Genomic DNA, 15,778 nt, shown 5'->3' with positions numbered 1-15,778 from the left:
TTTGTAGGACTGTGTAGGTTCACAGTCAAAGTCTTATAGATATAAATAAAATCCATCTAGATTGCCCTGGTGTGTGTGTGGGGGGGGCCCTTAGGAGTGGTACGTGGGGCCCAAATTGCTCCAATTGCCTTAAGGTCAGCCCTGATGAGACTGTGCAGGGGTTGGACTGACAAGCCCTGCACCTTCTAGGTCCCTGGTGTCACTATTCAGAGTACAGACTCAAGGACTTGTTATGAAAATAAAGGGGGGGCACTTACTGAAAATCAGTTTTGTCACCTCTCCCCCCCAAACCCTGAGACAATGAGCCCAGCCAGCTTTATTCACAGTCACATAAGCACTACACTACAGCATGGCCATAAACCTGTACATTCAACTGCTGAAATATACACCCAATATGTAGCAATGGAGATTTATGTTACTGCTTTATGAATGAACACTATGTTTTATGAATGGACCCTGCATTTTGTGAATTACCTAAGAGCCACCAATAGGGAGCTCTAGAATCTGACAGCTAACCAATTGGGTACTACCAAACAGCAACCCCTGTTGCTGAAAGCAGGTAGCCAGCAGGCAATGCCTCAGCTCAGCCTTTGCACTGTTTACTGAACACCCCCTGCTGTGCAGATAATGGAGAAAGCTCATAAATTGTATCTCTTCTGGCATCCTGGCCAACTCTATTACACTGGTGTAAACCCTGGTGCACCAGAAGCCCAGAAAAGCAGCAAATAAAATCTGCTCATACGTCAGTGACTGATAAGACTTGTCAACCAGTTCTTCACTGGTGCTTAATTTGAATAGTAGAGTGCCTGGTATCTGGTGGGCAATCTCATCCTTTATTGCCCCACTGTGGATGCAGAACAAATCGTCTGTCAGGAGAGTTATGAGATTCAGATGAGGGTCAGATGCCTTGTCAATCCCAGCAGGTATATAAGAGGCCTTCGCCCTGGCCAGGCCACCTGCACGGGTTTTTTAAGATTAACATTACAACTTCATTTTCCTAAAAGATAATGCTTATTCCACAAAAGGTGTACAAAGTTCAGTTACTGCAAAAGTTTTTCAGTGTTGATTTTATGCATTTTTAAAAAAATCACAATGGTATTTAACAATAATATCTTATGTCCTTTAGAGGAGAAATTGTGAATTGCAGAATTTTAAATACCCATCATCATCCTTGGTTTCACTCAATTTTGTTTATAACACTCTTCCATTTTCTTCTAGTTGTGAGGGTGGGGAATGGGGAGGGGGCTCACAAGTGGAGTAGCCTAGGGCCTCTCTTCATCTAAATCCAGCCCTGCCTATCTTTCCTGTTTGCCTGGGATTGGGGAAAAACAACAACCAAGGTGGTCCACTAGATGGTGCATCAAAGGCCAAGAGGGATCTCCTGAGGCTTATTCAGTAGCTGTGGACTATCCTGTAATGGGAGTCCTATCATTGTCCCTGGGCTGGGGTGGCAGTGGCAGTTGTGGCAATTTCTACTCCTCGCTCCTTCTGCAAGTTCTTTGCTTGAATTCTCCCTTTCTCTGGGGCTTGGCAGCGGTTGTTACTGCTTCTGCTCCTTTTGTAGCTGACCTGCCTGCTGCCAGGTTTTGAAATATGATTGGCTATCTTCTGGTGTTGGTTAAAAACACTTTTATTCTTCCAGATTATTAGTGCAGAGTGGTGGGAGAGATGTTGTCAGAAATCCTTGCTGTTGGAATGTTATTGGGGAGGGTTTCGGTGTTTGTTGCTGTATTTGGATGGGATAGACTTGGACTAAGTGCTGTTGGCTGCTGTTTCACATTGTGTTTCTACTGTAGATTGCTTTTATTTTGTTAAAAGCTGCTCTGGGATTACCAACTCGACAAAGTGTGAGATATCTAAATCTAAAGAAGGCTGCAATCCCAACCCCGTTTAGCCTAGACTAAGCCTCATTGAACTCAGTAGAACTTACTTTTGAGTAGTCAACGTGGCAAGGACTGCAATGGAAATGAATAAACATCTCCTCCCTAGCACTTGTGTGTTGTGGTTGGTTTTTCTGCATTTAACAAATAAACCTATAACTGGAGGAGCTTTTGCAGGATGCTCAAATTAATTTGCTATTCTGCACTCTCCAGTTAGCTATTAACAGTCTAGAGTGAAACTCTGAACAAGGGTGCCAACTTGAATAAAATATTGGGGGGGGGGGGTAGGTAAGTCCTGGCCCATATAACTGATCAGATGATGCAGTATGGGTAAACCATTTGAATGGCAATGCCCATCAACTGGGGGGAGGGGCTCAAATATTTTATTGGAGGGATGAAGGGATCTCGGCCCCTAGGAGTGTGCCTTTTGAAAATAGTCAGGAGACTCAGTGGAGAAGATTAAAGCTACGTTAAAGTGATCCATGTGACGGTCACCTCCAGGCTTGACTACTGTAATTTGCTCTATGCAGGGCTGCCCTTGAAGCTGTCCCAGAAACTCCAGCGAGTGCAGAGTGCTGCAGCGAGGCTCCTCACGGGGTCTCTGCCATGGGAGCATATTCACCCAGTGCTTTTCCAGCTGCACTGGCTCTCAGTGGAGTGCAGGGTCAGATTTAAGGTGCTGCTTTTGACCTTTAAAGCCCTTCACGGCCTAGGACCCTCGTACCTACGGGACCGCCTCACCTGGTATGCCCCACAGAGGGCCTCAAAGTCCATAAATAGCAACACCCTAGTGGTCCCGGGCCCTAAGGAAGTTAGATTGGCTTCAACCAGAGCCAGGGCCTTTTCAACTCTGGCTCTGGCTTGGTGGAACGCTCTGCCTCATGAGACCAGGGCCCTGCAGGATCTGATTTCTTTCCGCATGGCCTGTAAGACAGAGTTGTTCCGCCTGGCCTTTGGCTTGGAGCCAATTTGATTCCCTCCCTCCCTTTCTTTTTTTCTTTTCCTTTCTCCTCCTGCGACGAGGCTACATTTTAATATTTTAATGTTTCAATATTTTAATGTTGTATTTTAATTTTGTTTTTAATTTGTAATCATTCAACTTGGTTTTTTTATTGCTTGTTAGCCGCCCTGAGCCCGGCCTTGGCTGGGGAGGGCGGGGTATAAATAAAAATTATTATTATTATTATTATTATTATTATTATTATTATTATTATTATTATTTGTAAAATGTTGTGCTTTGACCATCAGTCCAGTGGCGCAAGCAATTCAAGTAAGGAGCGAAAGCAGACCTTCCAAATGTCCCTATTTTCCAGGGATGTCCCTGGTTTACAGAAGTCATCCCAGTTTCTGATTCAATCCCGGAATGTCCCACTTTTCCTTAGGATGCCCCTATTTTCACTGGAGAAATGTTGGAGGGTATGGAGTTATCCGACCCCTGAGCCCTGTATAGGCAATCTTGTTCAGGGAAGCTTTTATTAATGTTTAATGTTTTATTATGTTTTTATTTGTTTTGGAAGCTGCCCAGAGTGAATGGTGCAACCCAGTAAGATGTGTGGGGTATAAATACAGTGGTACCTGAAGTTACATATGCTTCAGGTTACATACGCTTCAGGTTACAGACTCTGCTAACCCAGAAATACTACCTCGGGTTAAGAACTTTGCTTCAGGATGAGAACAGAAATCGTGCAACAACGGTGCGGCGGCAGCAGGAGGCCCCATTAGCTAAAGTGGTGCTTCAGGTTAAGAACAGTTTCAGGTTAAGAACGGACCTCCAGAACAAATTAAGTACTTAACCCGAGGTACCACTGTAGTAAAATTATTGTTATGGAATGGGACATCCCTATTTTCATCGGAAAAATGTTGGAGGGTATGCAACAGTATTTCCAAGGACATCTCTGAAGCAGAATGATTTTTACATACAACATTGCGACACGCCCTGGAGTACACTTTTGGCTCATGCTGCAGTGCAAGAGCTTTGACCAGCTAAGTGTTTTAGGCCAACCCCGGCTGTTGTAATTGCTCAGACATATGATCTACCAACTACTGTAGTGCATTGATATGCAGTTCAACAACACCATCCTTAGCTGAAGTCCAAACAATGGTGGCGCCTCTGTTTTTGCTATTATGCCATTGTGTGCACTGCATCGTTTCAAAACACAGGGGTTTGCAATCAATCATGGTTCCTTTTTGCCTCCTGGTTGATACTTGTTTGTTCTTAGCGTCTAATACTACTTTACATGCCCAGCTCAGAAGTTAGTGCCAAAAACTGCATCATGTTGATAGGAGCAAAACTCTTTGCAAATTCAAGCTGGCCCTCAAAATCCATTAGTGCCCTAGGAAATTTGGGAGTTGGAATCCTAGCAATAAGGAGGTTTAGATTTTGGTTTACATATGTTGACATGAAAATCTCAATTGCACCAGTTATGAGAGTAACCGCTCTTGGTGATGAGTGAGTAGGTCCTCCAAGGGGGAATGGAAAATCAGAAATGGACTCTGTGTGGGAAGAAATATGCAAAGGTGCTGACAGCTTAATGAATAACTTGACTGTTATGACAGTAGGACACCTTGCAGTTCCAAGAGCAAATATTTGAAATAATATGCAATGCAGGAAATGTATAAATGAATGTAGAGAATACATGCTTTGCCCATATCACTAACAGATGGGCTATGTTTTGAACCTCATAAGTTTTTAGTTTGCTGGGTGCTGAACTGTAAAGGTTCCACAATTTATGGCTACAGCACAAAAGAAAACCACCATGTAGCCTCTTCTTTTTGTTCAGTAAGAACCCACGATTCAGAAGGTTGTCGAGAAATATTAAAACCTGTTATTTGTACAGGAACGGAACCCATTGCCAGGTCAATAGGCCCTGTTAGATTGGCTGTAATGTTGCATACTGTTGAAAACATACATATGGCTGACAGGAAAACCTAACTCTGCCCAGGGAAGTTTTCCGGCCATACTAGGCTTCACCAGACATGTATGAAGTCCTCACAAGTGTCATGCGATAGTTTGATATCACCTGCAATGCATCCCACCCCCTTCGTCCAGCCTAGACACTGAGAGCCAGCTCTGAGGGCCTTCTGTTGGTTCCCTCACTCCGTGAGGTGAGGTTACAAGGAACCAGGCAGAGGGCCTTCTCAGTAGTGGCACCCTCCCTATGGAATTCCCTCCTCTCACATGTCAAGGAGATAAAGAACTATACAACTTTTAGAAGTCATCTGAAGGCAGCCCTTCAGGGTGGCTGCTGCTGCTGCTGCTGCTGCTGCTTCTTCTTCTTCTTCTTCTTCTTCTTCTTCTTCTTCTTCTTCTTCTTCCATGCATGCCCTTTAACTCCCTGACCTTTGCATCATCATCACCACCACCACCACCACATCATCATCGTCATCATCATCATCATCATCCACTTTACTCATGGCAATGAATCAAAGTGTCTTACTGACACTTTGCAAAGTGGGAGCATTTGACAAGCGCACGGAGGAAGCAAACCTTGGCACACACTGGCTCTCCTCCTGAATAGGTGACATGCTTGTCCTCAGTGTCTATGAGAGACATGTGGCCTGTCCCCCTGCCTGCCAACATAACCAATATGTGGACATTAGTTAGCCCTGACAAGGAGGGGGGGGGGACAAATTCCCCAGTGAGCACTACTTCCACTGGTATCCTAATTCATGTAATTTCTCTGGATAGGCTTGCCTAAACAAAAATGTTTTGAGCAGGCACTGCAAAGGGTACAGTGCCCGATGCCAATAGGCAGTGAGTTCCAAAATGTAGGTGCTACCACACTAAAATAACAGTTTTATTCTTTTAATTTGGTTTTTGTAGCAATAAATGGCTTTCATCTGAACCCAAATTGGGACTCAGTGGTTCTTTCTGATCCCTCTCAGTGCAATCTCTCCATGGCATGCTATAACTCTGGATCAAAGATCTCAAAATATCATACCTCCATGGTGCCGTGTGTTGGTATACATGTCAGTGGGCAGCTTTGGTAGCATACTTTTTAAAAACAACAACACATACATATACATATACATATACATATATATATACATATCCTCCTCCGCAGTTCCACCAAAGGTTGAAGGATATACAGTGGTACTTCAGGTTACAGACGCTTCAGGTTACAGACTCCGCTAACCCAGAAATAGTACTTTGCTTCAGGATGAGAACAGAAATTGTGCGGCCGTGGCAATGTGAGGCCCTATTAGCTAAAGTGGTACCTCAGGTTAAGAACAGTTTCAGATTAAGAATGGACCTCCAGAACGAATTAAGTTCTTAACCTGAGGTACCACTGTACCTTAAAAGGCAGTAAGGGTCAAAAAGCAAGGAAGTTGAATGAAAATTGACAAAAATGGACTGGGCTGGAGTCTGAACAAATAGCAAAATAACTCAGACTGAACAGCAGCAATGGATGTGATTTGAAACCTTGAGTATTCCCAGAGCAGGAAAAAAGAATGAATTGGGAATCACCACTTCCTTTTTCCTTCTGTGCATCTTAAAGCTACACTTGACAAGAAATTGAGATGTTTGGATCCCTTTCTCAGCTCGAAGTATGGGTACCCCCAATAAAATTTTAAAAATTTGGCTGTGTAATTTGGAATTAATGTGATTTGGAATTAATGTGATTTGATTGGCCTGTTAATAAAAATTATTGGGGGGGGGGGAGAAATTGAGCCTGGCCAACTTAAACTTCCCAGGCTCAAAGGTGATAATTGCAATTTTTGAATGCACCAACATAGGACAGCATATAATTGCTGGGCGATAGGCAAGCATGTCCATGCCTGGATAATTTAGCCAACTATTGGCTACGCCACGTTATGCCTACTCTTTGGCATGTTTTGAAATAAAGTCCCAGAAAGAAGAAACCAACCCCCTTATTTCATGACCTAAGAAAGGTTGGCTAGAGATGAGATGACAGAAGACTATGTATCTGTGAATGCCTTGACATTTGACAAAAACTTGGTCATTTCTGTTCATAATAAACCTTTTTGAAAGTGTGCATTCAACATTGTTTTTAATATATATAAAAAAACAGTTTAGATGTAGGTTATTAATATGGTGACTTGGCATAGCTTTTAAGCATAAAGAATGAAAAAAAATGCAATATTGAGATGTTAATGGATAGTTCCCATTTGAATCTCCCCTGGCTCTTAGCAGCCTGCAGAAAATCACTCACATGTACCATCTGTCTGGCATCACTGATATTATTTCAACATAAACATTTTCTCTCACTGCCAGACCCACTAATGTGGTAGATGGACTGTCCCTTCTCCCCATCTTAAGTAGGTGATGGCTGCATGTGTTTCTATAATGTCCTTTTGTATTCTACATATAATGCTCAAAACTTATTTTCTTTTTATTTACACTTGTTTCATAATGATGTTAAATCCACTAGCTGTCACCTTCTCTATGTGTTTATACCTGGGAGGACTATGATGATGTCACAATGTTACCAGCACTAGTTCCCACCTTTCAGTTTGTGTTTATACCTGGGAGGACTGGGAGAGCCATTTATTGTCCTGGCTCCTATCCAACACATGCAGACAGAGTTGTTGTTGTTGTTTAGTCGTTTAGTCGTGTCCGACTCTTCGTGACCCCATGGACCAGAGAACGCCAGGCACCTCTGTCCTCCACTGCCTCCCGCAGTTTGGTCAAACTCATGCTGGTAACCTCGAAAACACTATCCAACCATCTCGTCCTCTGCCGTCCCCTTCTCCTTGTGCCCTCCATCTTTCCCAACATCAGGGTCTTCCCCAGGGAGTCTTCTCTTCTCATGAGGTGGCCAAAGTACTGGAGCCTCAGCTTCACAATCTGTCCTTCCAGTGAGCACTCAGGGTTGATTTCCTTCAGTATGGAGAGATTTGATCTTCTTGCAGTCCATGGGACTTTCAAGAGTCTCCTCCAGCACCATAATTCAAAAGCATCAATTCTTCGGCGATCAGCCTTCTTTATGGTCCAGCTCTCACTTCCATACATCACTACTGGGAAAACCATAGCTTTAACTATACGAACCTTTGTTGGCAAGGTGATGTCTCTACTTCTCAAGATGCTGTCTAGGCCTGTCATTGCAGACAGAGACTTACTTGCAAGTAGAAGAAAGGTCTTTATTCAGGCAAGAAATGGTACAGGCTGGGCAGCAGACACACTACTCACGGGGGGCTAAAATGTTCAGAATCGGACAGAGGCAACAAATATGTCCCAACACATTTTCCCACCTCTCCTTTTTTATAATATTTTTATTGGTTTTGCAAAATTTTATACATTTTAACTTTAACTATTTCAAACACTGAAATAAAAGGTTCATTTGAACCTTCGGACCTTCTTTCTCCCTCCATGGGTTTCTTATTTAAAGTTAGATTTTCTGCAGCTTTTACCATTATCTACCTGTTAGATATCCATAGTTAATTCTGCATTACATCCCTGCCAATGATCTTAACTGCTTACAGTGTTCTTTTAAGTAAATTAGGAATTTACTCCAATCTTTTAAAAATACACAAGGTGAGAAGTGGCAGCTGTAACTTGCAAAACTGAGCTCTGAGACATACTGTAGTGGAAGGCAAGCTAACAGATTAAATTGGGGTGGGCATCTTTACTGGTAGAGTGAGAGACATCCAACATGAACCCATGTTGGGCAAGTGCAGTCAATCCTGGGTGTCATTTTGTTCTCATGCCCCCTAGAATGTTACCTAACAATTACCTGAAATGTCCTCAAAATGGCCCACTTGTGGTTCTTCAGCATTCTACTGCATTAATTGAACTACAGAATTTTTAAGCTGATTATGTTCATAATAGAAAGCAAGGCTGAGGGCCTTCTGGCGGTTCCCTCGCTGAGAGAAGCCAAGTTACAGGGAACCAGGCAGAGGGCCTTCTCGGTAGTGGCACCCGCCTTGTGGAACGCCCTCCCACCAGATGTCAAAGAGAAAAACAACTACCTGATTTTTAGAAGACATCTGAAGGCAGCCCTGTTTAGGGAAGCTTTTAATGTTTAATAGGTTATTGTATTTTAATATTCCATTGGAAGCCGCCCAGAGTGGCTGGAGAAACCCAGCCAGATGGGCGGGGTATAAATAATAAATTTTATTATTATTATTATTATTATTATTATTATTATTATTATTATTATTATGAGCTCACTAACCCTGACTAAGAGTGGAGACAGATTGGCCATCCTGGTTTAAACCAATGTGGAGGTCTCAGATGATGTTGAACAGCTGTTTCTTATCATCCCTGACCGTTGACCATACTGGCAGAGGCCATCCAACATCTGGAAGCCATAACATTGACTATTACTGGTTTATACGAAGAAGTAAGGATGGGGGAGGATGATAAGGAACATGATGTGGGAATGTTCAGGGTGGCAGGAGAGGATATATTGTTTATTAATATCCTTCCTAACTTGCGCTAGCAAGTTCCTTTACTTAGCAGGGTTTCACATTCCCCCTTTTTTACGCACAGTGGGTAGCTGGTTGCAGGCTTGTTTAAGCCTCTCAATATTAGGTTCCTGGTAAGTTCCCTTAAATTCCTCTTAAAAGAATAAACACGCCACAATCTTGTGTAAAGTATATAAAAGTAGTTTACAGTGGTACCTCGGGTTACATACGCTTCAGGTTACATACGCTTCAGGTTACAGACTCCGCTAACCCAGAAATAGTACCTTGGGTTAAGAACTTTGCTTCAGGATGAGAACAGAAATCGTGCTCCGGCGGTGCGGCAGCAGCAGGAGGCCCCATTAGCTAAAGTGGTGCTTCAGGTTAAGAACAGTTTCAGGTTAAGAACGGACCTCCGGAACGAATTAAGTACTTAACCCGAGGTACCACTGTACTCATATTCTGTTCACAGTTGGATCCCAGAAGCCAGACTTAGTTACAAAGTATATACATGTGGAGCTTTCCCATATGGGGATAATCCTAGTTTCCTCTGTTGGCTGGAAGCCAACAGAGCATCTCTAGCTAAAAAGCTGCTCCAAATGATGGAGGAAGTCAAGAGAGGAAGTCAAAGAGAGAGGGTGTGCTGTGTGTCTTGCCCTTTTGTTACCTGGGCAGGTAAGGTCACACCCACCTCTAGCCACATGCAAAGGAAGTATGTCCCAGCCAGGAGGAAACAGGAAGTTTTCAACTAGCTGGACGAAACATTCCCCTGCATGTCTACTCTAGGAAAACAAGGAATGTTGTATTTGACTGCTACTTATGTATCACATCCCACACATGATATAGTAACCAAAGGGACAAATGGCCTGGACATCTGTTGGAATATCAAGATTTTGAGTGTACACACTGCATCCCTCTGCATTGTACTATATTTTATTATTAGTTTTTGGAGTAGAGGGAACAAGCTTTTGCGAACATATCCGTATAAGGGAAACCAGGCAGTGCTCATCAAAGCAAAGTTCAGATGGGCAGAAACCTTTGGAAAGGAGGAAGGGGAAAGATGCCACATACATGGATCAGAACGAAGGTGAAAATAGTTGCTCTGAGTTGATAGTAAGCTCCCTTAACCACGTCAGTGCCTTGAAACTATACTAGCCACGCGAACCCCACCTGCCATCCCCTCTCTGAACTTCTGGTAATTCTCTTAACCTAAAACACAGACAAAAGATAACATCGCAGGGGACTTCTTAAGTGCCCACACATGCTCCCTCCTGACCTGAGACAGAGGAAAAGTCAAGTTTGTCTGGAAAGGAATCCAACTCCAAGCTTGTCTTATCTCCACACACCCACAACCTCCTCATATGGGATTTGCTCCTATCACCACACAGCATGTGGGGTGAGCTCTGATTTGCCTTTCAGAGGGCTGATAAGATGGGCCGCATGAATTGCCCTTTTCAAGTTGAGCTTGCACTGCGTAGCCAATCTTTATCGCCAGCTTCGAGGAAGGGAAATCAAAAGCCAGCTAAAAGCTTTTCTTTCCCCTGTTCTCTGATATTCTATAAGTCACACTGGGAGCCTAATATTGCGCAACTCTCCCCACTGTCCGGCATTTGCCCACCCCACCAATCCATTGTGAAACAGCAGGCAGATAAAGTTCAAAACAAAAACAGATGTAAGGGCAGAAAAAGAGTTGTGGATGACTCTTCTTCTTCTTCTTCTTCTTCTTCTTCTTCTTCTTCATTCACCTTATATCTTCTGCCGATGTGCTGCTGCCCCTCCATCATTTATTTCTTCGTTATTTGTTATTTATTTGTTATTTTTTGCTTATAAACCACATTTTCATAGGAAATGCAGCAAGGTGGATTGCCACATAAAAATATAACAATACAATTAGAACATTGGTGTACACACACACACACACACATACACACAGACATCAGTAACATCTTAATAATAAAACAGGTCAGTTGGAAAAAAAATTCAAGTTCTGAAGGCCATTTCTGAAAAAGTACAGTTTTAAAAAGACGTCAAAGAATGATAGTTGGGTGTTGGACTAGCTTTTTCAATAGTGGCTACCAGCCCTTCTCCTTTAAGATGGTAGGCAATCATCCCTCCCTCCCCATTCAATTAAGCATTCTCCACACCTTGACCCCATCTGGTCAACATTCCCTGCTATGGATTTCACTAGACGTGATGGGCAGGGATCCAGAGAGCATGCAGTTGGACACAACCCCCTCCTATCCACATTGTAAACTTAATTTGATTTCACAAAATCAGTCAAGACGCAGCATCGGGCACCTCAACTGGATCAGTAATGGTAGCATTTAAACTTCTAAAGCAGCAGTTCTCAACCTGTGGGTCCCCAGATGTTGTTGGACTACAACTCCCATCATCCCTGAGCTCTTGCCTGCTAGCTAGGGGTGATGGGAGTTGTAGTCCAACAACATCTGGGGACCCACAGGTTGAGAACTGCTGTGCTAAAGGAAACATAAACACAGGTGAATTTTCATAATCTCACAACTCATTTTTATTTACAGACTTCAGTGCCATTTGTGGGGCCAGAATAAAAGGAACTGGGTAATAGTACTGTGAAGAATTCTGCTTTATGGTATTTCTTCCAAAAGGAACAATCTTATGCTTCCAGTCACTTCAAAAAGCACAATAATAATATCTGCAACATATAGCACCCAATATCACCTTTATTCAAGATCCTCACCTACCTATCTTAGCAATAATTGAGAAGGCCCTGGTATTAAAAACTGAAAATTCTTGGTAATTATCTAAAAGACATTGCTTCTGAAAATGCATGATTATCTCTCATTCTAAATGTATGTTCTCTAGCATTCTCAATTCAGTGGTGGTGGGATAAAGTAACCCCTTTGTCGTAAAGGTGATAAAAGCTGCATTTCCAAAATTCATCCCAAGAGCTGTCACCTTTTCCTTAAATAAAGTTATTTTGCAGTATGCTGACTTTTTTTCCTGGGCGAAAAGCATTTGTAGACACCATTAAACATCCTTCATGCTCCAACAGCAAATGACCTGCAGTTTACCTTTGACTGCAACACAACCTAGTTGCCCTTCAACATAATTAAGCAACTGTAATGTCCATCACACGGGTTCAACTGCATTTGATCCCTTTTTAACTGAAACAGGCAACTGGAGGCTCCCAGGGGTGCTTTTAATGGGTCCCTTAGCCATCAGATGATGTGCCTGCATGCCACTTGCCCTTTGTGAATTGTTTCCATTTTTATAGCACTGCATCCATTCACGCTCCCCTGAGAAACAGCCAGCATTTGACCAAGGATATTTTCAAGTTTCATTTCTTTCTCTCCAGCTTTCAAACTTTGTGTATTTTCCCAGTGTCAGAAAGACTGTTAGATAAAGGGAAAAGATAACATGATGGTAAAAAGAAAAGTCAAGCTTTTAAGGTAGCTAAGGATGAAGGCTTCGATCACCAGATGTGCCTTGCTCCAAGGGATATTCTTTTCTTTTAAAGGACAATCGTTTTTCTCTAGAGGACCACAAGCTCTCTGCAACTTACGGAAAAAACCTCCCTACCAAAGAACTGTCCTGAATCCTGGTTGGGATCTGCAGTGTTGGGCTGAGAGCTTGTTGGGAAGGATGCAAAATGTTGCCTCTTGCTCAGTGCTTTTTTCTAAAAAAAAAAATATTTTTAGGGGTACTCTCATTTTGACTCAACAAAATCACCATTTTATAGTTCAAATTAGGGAAAATAAATACAGAAAATGGACAAAAGTACGAAGATTCACAAAATGTTTAGGGGTATGTGTCCCCCCAGAAAAAAAAGCACTGCTCTTGTTAGGCCCACATTGTGCACACTTGCCATGACTGATACCCATTGATACATCCTCCTTTTATAAATCTAATTCCTATGCTAGGGACCATCATCATATCTTGTTGCAACAACTGTTTCCCTAAGTTGGGGTGGAGAATCTCCAGCCTAGGTCTCCCTATTTTGCACATAAAGTTGCTTTGGCCAAACCACACTCATCTGCCCTATACCTGACATCATATATGACATGTGTGGGACAAGTAAATATGTGTCATATATGACCTCAGGTGTGGTGCAGGTAAACACACAACTGATTGTCGGGGATTGCAAAGCCCCACACTCAGAGCTATGCAAATCCAGACGATCAGACAACTGCCATGGCTTGCATAGCAACATCTTGAGGTTTACCTGAGGGCAGGGGCGGAGGAAAGGGTGTGTGGTGGGTGTGGACCGCCCCAGGTGCCAACACTGAGAGGGGTATAAAATGCAGGGTGGCACTCACTGTGGGGCCTGCAGTGTGCCCGAGCCACACATCTCTCCTGGGAGAGACGTGGTGGCTTGGGCATGCGCAGGCTCCCTGCTGCCCAAACGGTCTGCCAGCTGCCTCCCCCCCCCAGCTGTAGAGCAGCTGAGTGGGAGGAGGCAGACTATGGAGGCCCCACAGTGCACCCCATGGTGCACCCTGCTCCTATGGGTGGCTTGTGCCGCCCCTGGGAGTGCCACCCCAGGTGCTCAAGCAGCGTCCTCCACCATTGCCTGAGGGCTTTTGCTGTGCAAAAGAAGCTGGGATGAGGGGGACCAAAACAGTGTTACATAATTCTAGAGACACTTATCGTGGAGAGTTGCACATCCCTAGTGCAGAGCTGCAAGAGTACATATACACAAATATACATATGGACACCAAGGCTGAAATATATTCGTCCATGGGAAGAAGTGGATCCCATAGGAAATCGTCAGGAATTGCTGACCAAAGAGGTTAATAGCACATACAGGAGACGCTTGGGTTGCGAACGTGATCCGTGCGGGATGCACGTTCACAACCCGCAGCATTCGCAACCCATAGCAGTGTGTCTGCACACATGTGGATTGCGATTCGGTGCTTCTGTACATGCGCAAAGTGCAATTTAGTGCTTCTGTGCATGTGTGACCTCCGAAACCCAGAAGTAACCCATTCTGGTACTTCTGGGTTTCGGAGCATCTGTAACCTGAAAAAATGCAAGCTGAAGCGTCTGTAAGCCAAGGTATGACTGTAAATACCAGTGCCAAAACAGTCCATTCAAATCCAGTAAATCCAGCCACAGCCACAGTAGCTGAGCAATTCTCAGTGGCTTGCTGCCACTGACTAGCAAAGGGCTGAGGAAACAAATACATTTTCAGCAGGCGCTGAAAACGCAACAGTGCAGAAACCTGTCTTGTTTTAGAGGGGAGTCGATTCCCACAAGCGAGGCACCTCACCAGGAAAGGCCTTCTCCCTGGTTGCTGCCACATGGGTTTCTGCAAGTTGCGTCACAACCTCATCCTGAGTTCTCAGTCATTAGGAAGTCCTCTATGGGTGAAGGTGGTCCTTCACGTAACCAGGTCTCAAGCTGTTTGGAGCTTTATAAATCAGCGACAGTAGCAAGCTGGTCCAGCAGCCAGTGCTGTTGGAGCAATGCTGCCACCTCACTTGACCATTGGCTTTTCCAGGGCAGGAAGGAGTGGTAGTGGGTTTATTTCTCGGGAGGTGAGGTGGAGAAAGGTCTAGCTGAGCTCTGGTGTTTTTTGTAGTTTATAGAGCATAGAATCATAGAGTTGGAAGAAATCCTGAGGATCATCTAGTCCAACTCTCTGAAATGCAAGAATATGCTGTTGTCCCATACAGGGATCAAACCTGCAACCTTGGTATTATCGTCACCACCCTCTAATCAACTGAGTTACCCATGTGTTTCTAGTACAGTGGTACCTCAGGTGAAGAACTTAATTTGTTCTGGGTGTCCGTTCTTAACCTGAAATTGTTCTTAACCTGAGGTACCACTTTAGCTAATGGGGCCTCCCGCAGCCACCACGCCACCACCATGCAATTTCTGTTCTCATCCTGAAGCAAAGTTCTTAACCTGAGGTACTATTTCTGGGTTAGCGGATTCTGTAACCTGAAGCGTCTGTAACCCTAGGTACCACTGTATCGCTCTTTGGTTCTGACTCCTGCCTTATTCACTAGGCTTTCTGGTTCCCCCTGCAAACCTGATTGCTCTTTGGTCCTGATTCCTGCCTCCTGACACTTTCCAGACTGCTGCACATGACCCAGTCTTGACAGGCTTCCTTTTGAGTAAACATGCATAAGATTGCACTGGAAATGTGCTGTTGGCCCTTTCCGACTTTATCTATCATTCGCGTATCCTTTAGTTTCTCCCCAGCCAGCTAATAAAACATGAATTTTATCCTTCCTTTAATGGCCTCTGCTAATTAGGCATGGTGGCCTTTGGCCTGCAAGTGCCTTCATTTATGGCTAACACATTCCTTTCAACAGCACTGTATCAACCTGGTTTGCAGGATGCTGCTGCCAAACATGTCATTCTAGCCCGTAAAAGTTTCAACCTCCCCTGCCCACGTTCCCACCGCCACATGCACATTTACAGCACTTGCTTCTGAAAATAAGAGCAAGTCCTGTTGCTAGCAAAGCAGAATAGGAAACATCTTGAAATCAATATTTTTGTATGAGGAAAAACTACAAGCATTACCAGGTCTATGAACTGACACAGGT

The sequence above is a fragment of the Podarcis gaigeae genome (genome assembly GCF_964106915.1).
Source record: "Podarcis gaigeae genome assembly, chromosome: 2".
Classification (NCBI taxonomy): domain Eukaryota; kingdom Metazoa; phylum Chordata; class Lepidosauria; order Squamata; family Lacertidae; genus Podarcis; species Podarcis gaigeae.
Note: the sequence above shows the minus strand (reverse complement) of the source record.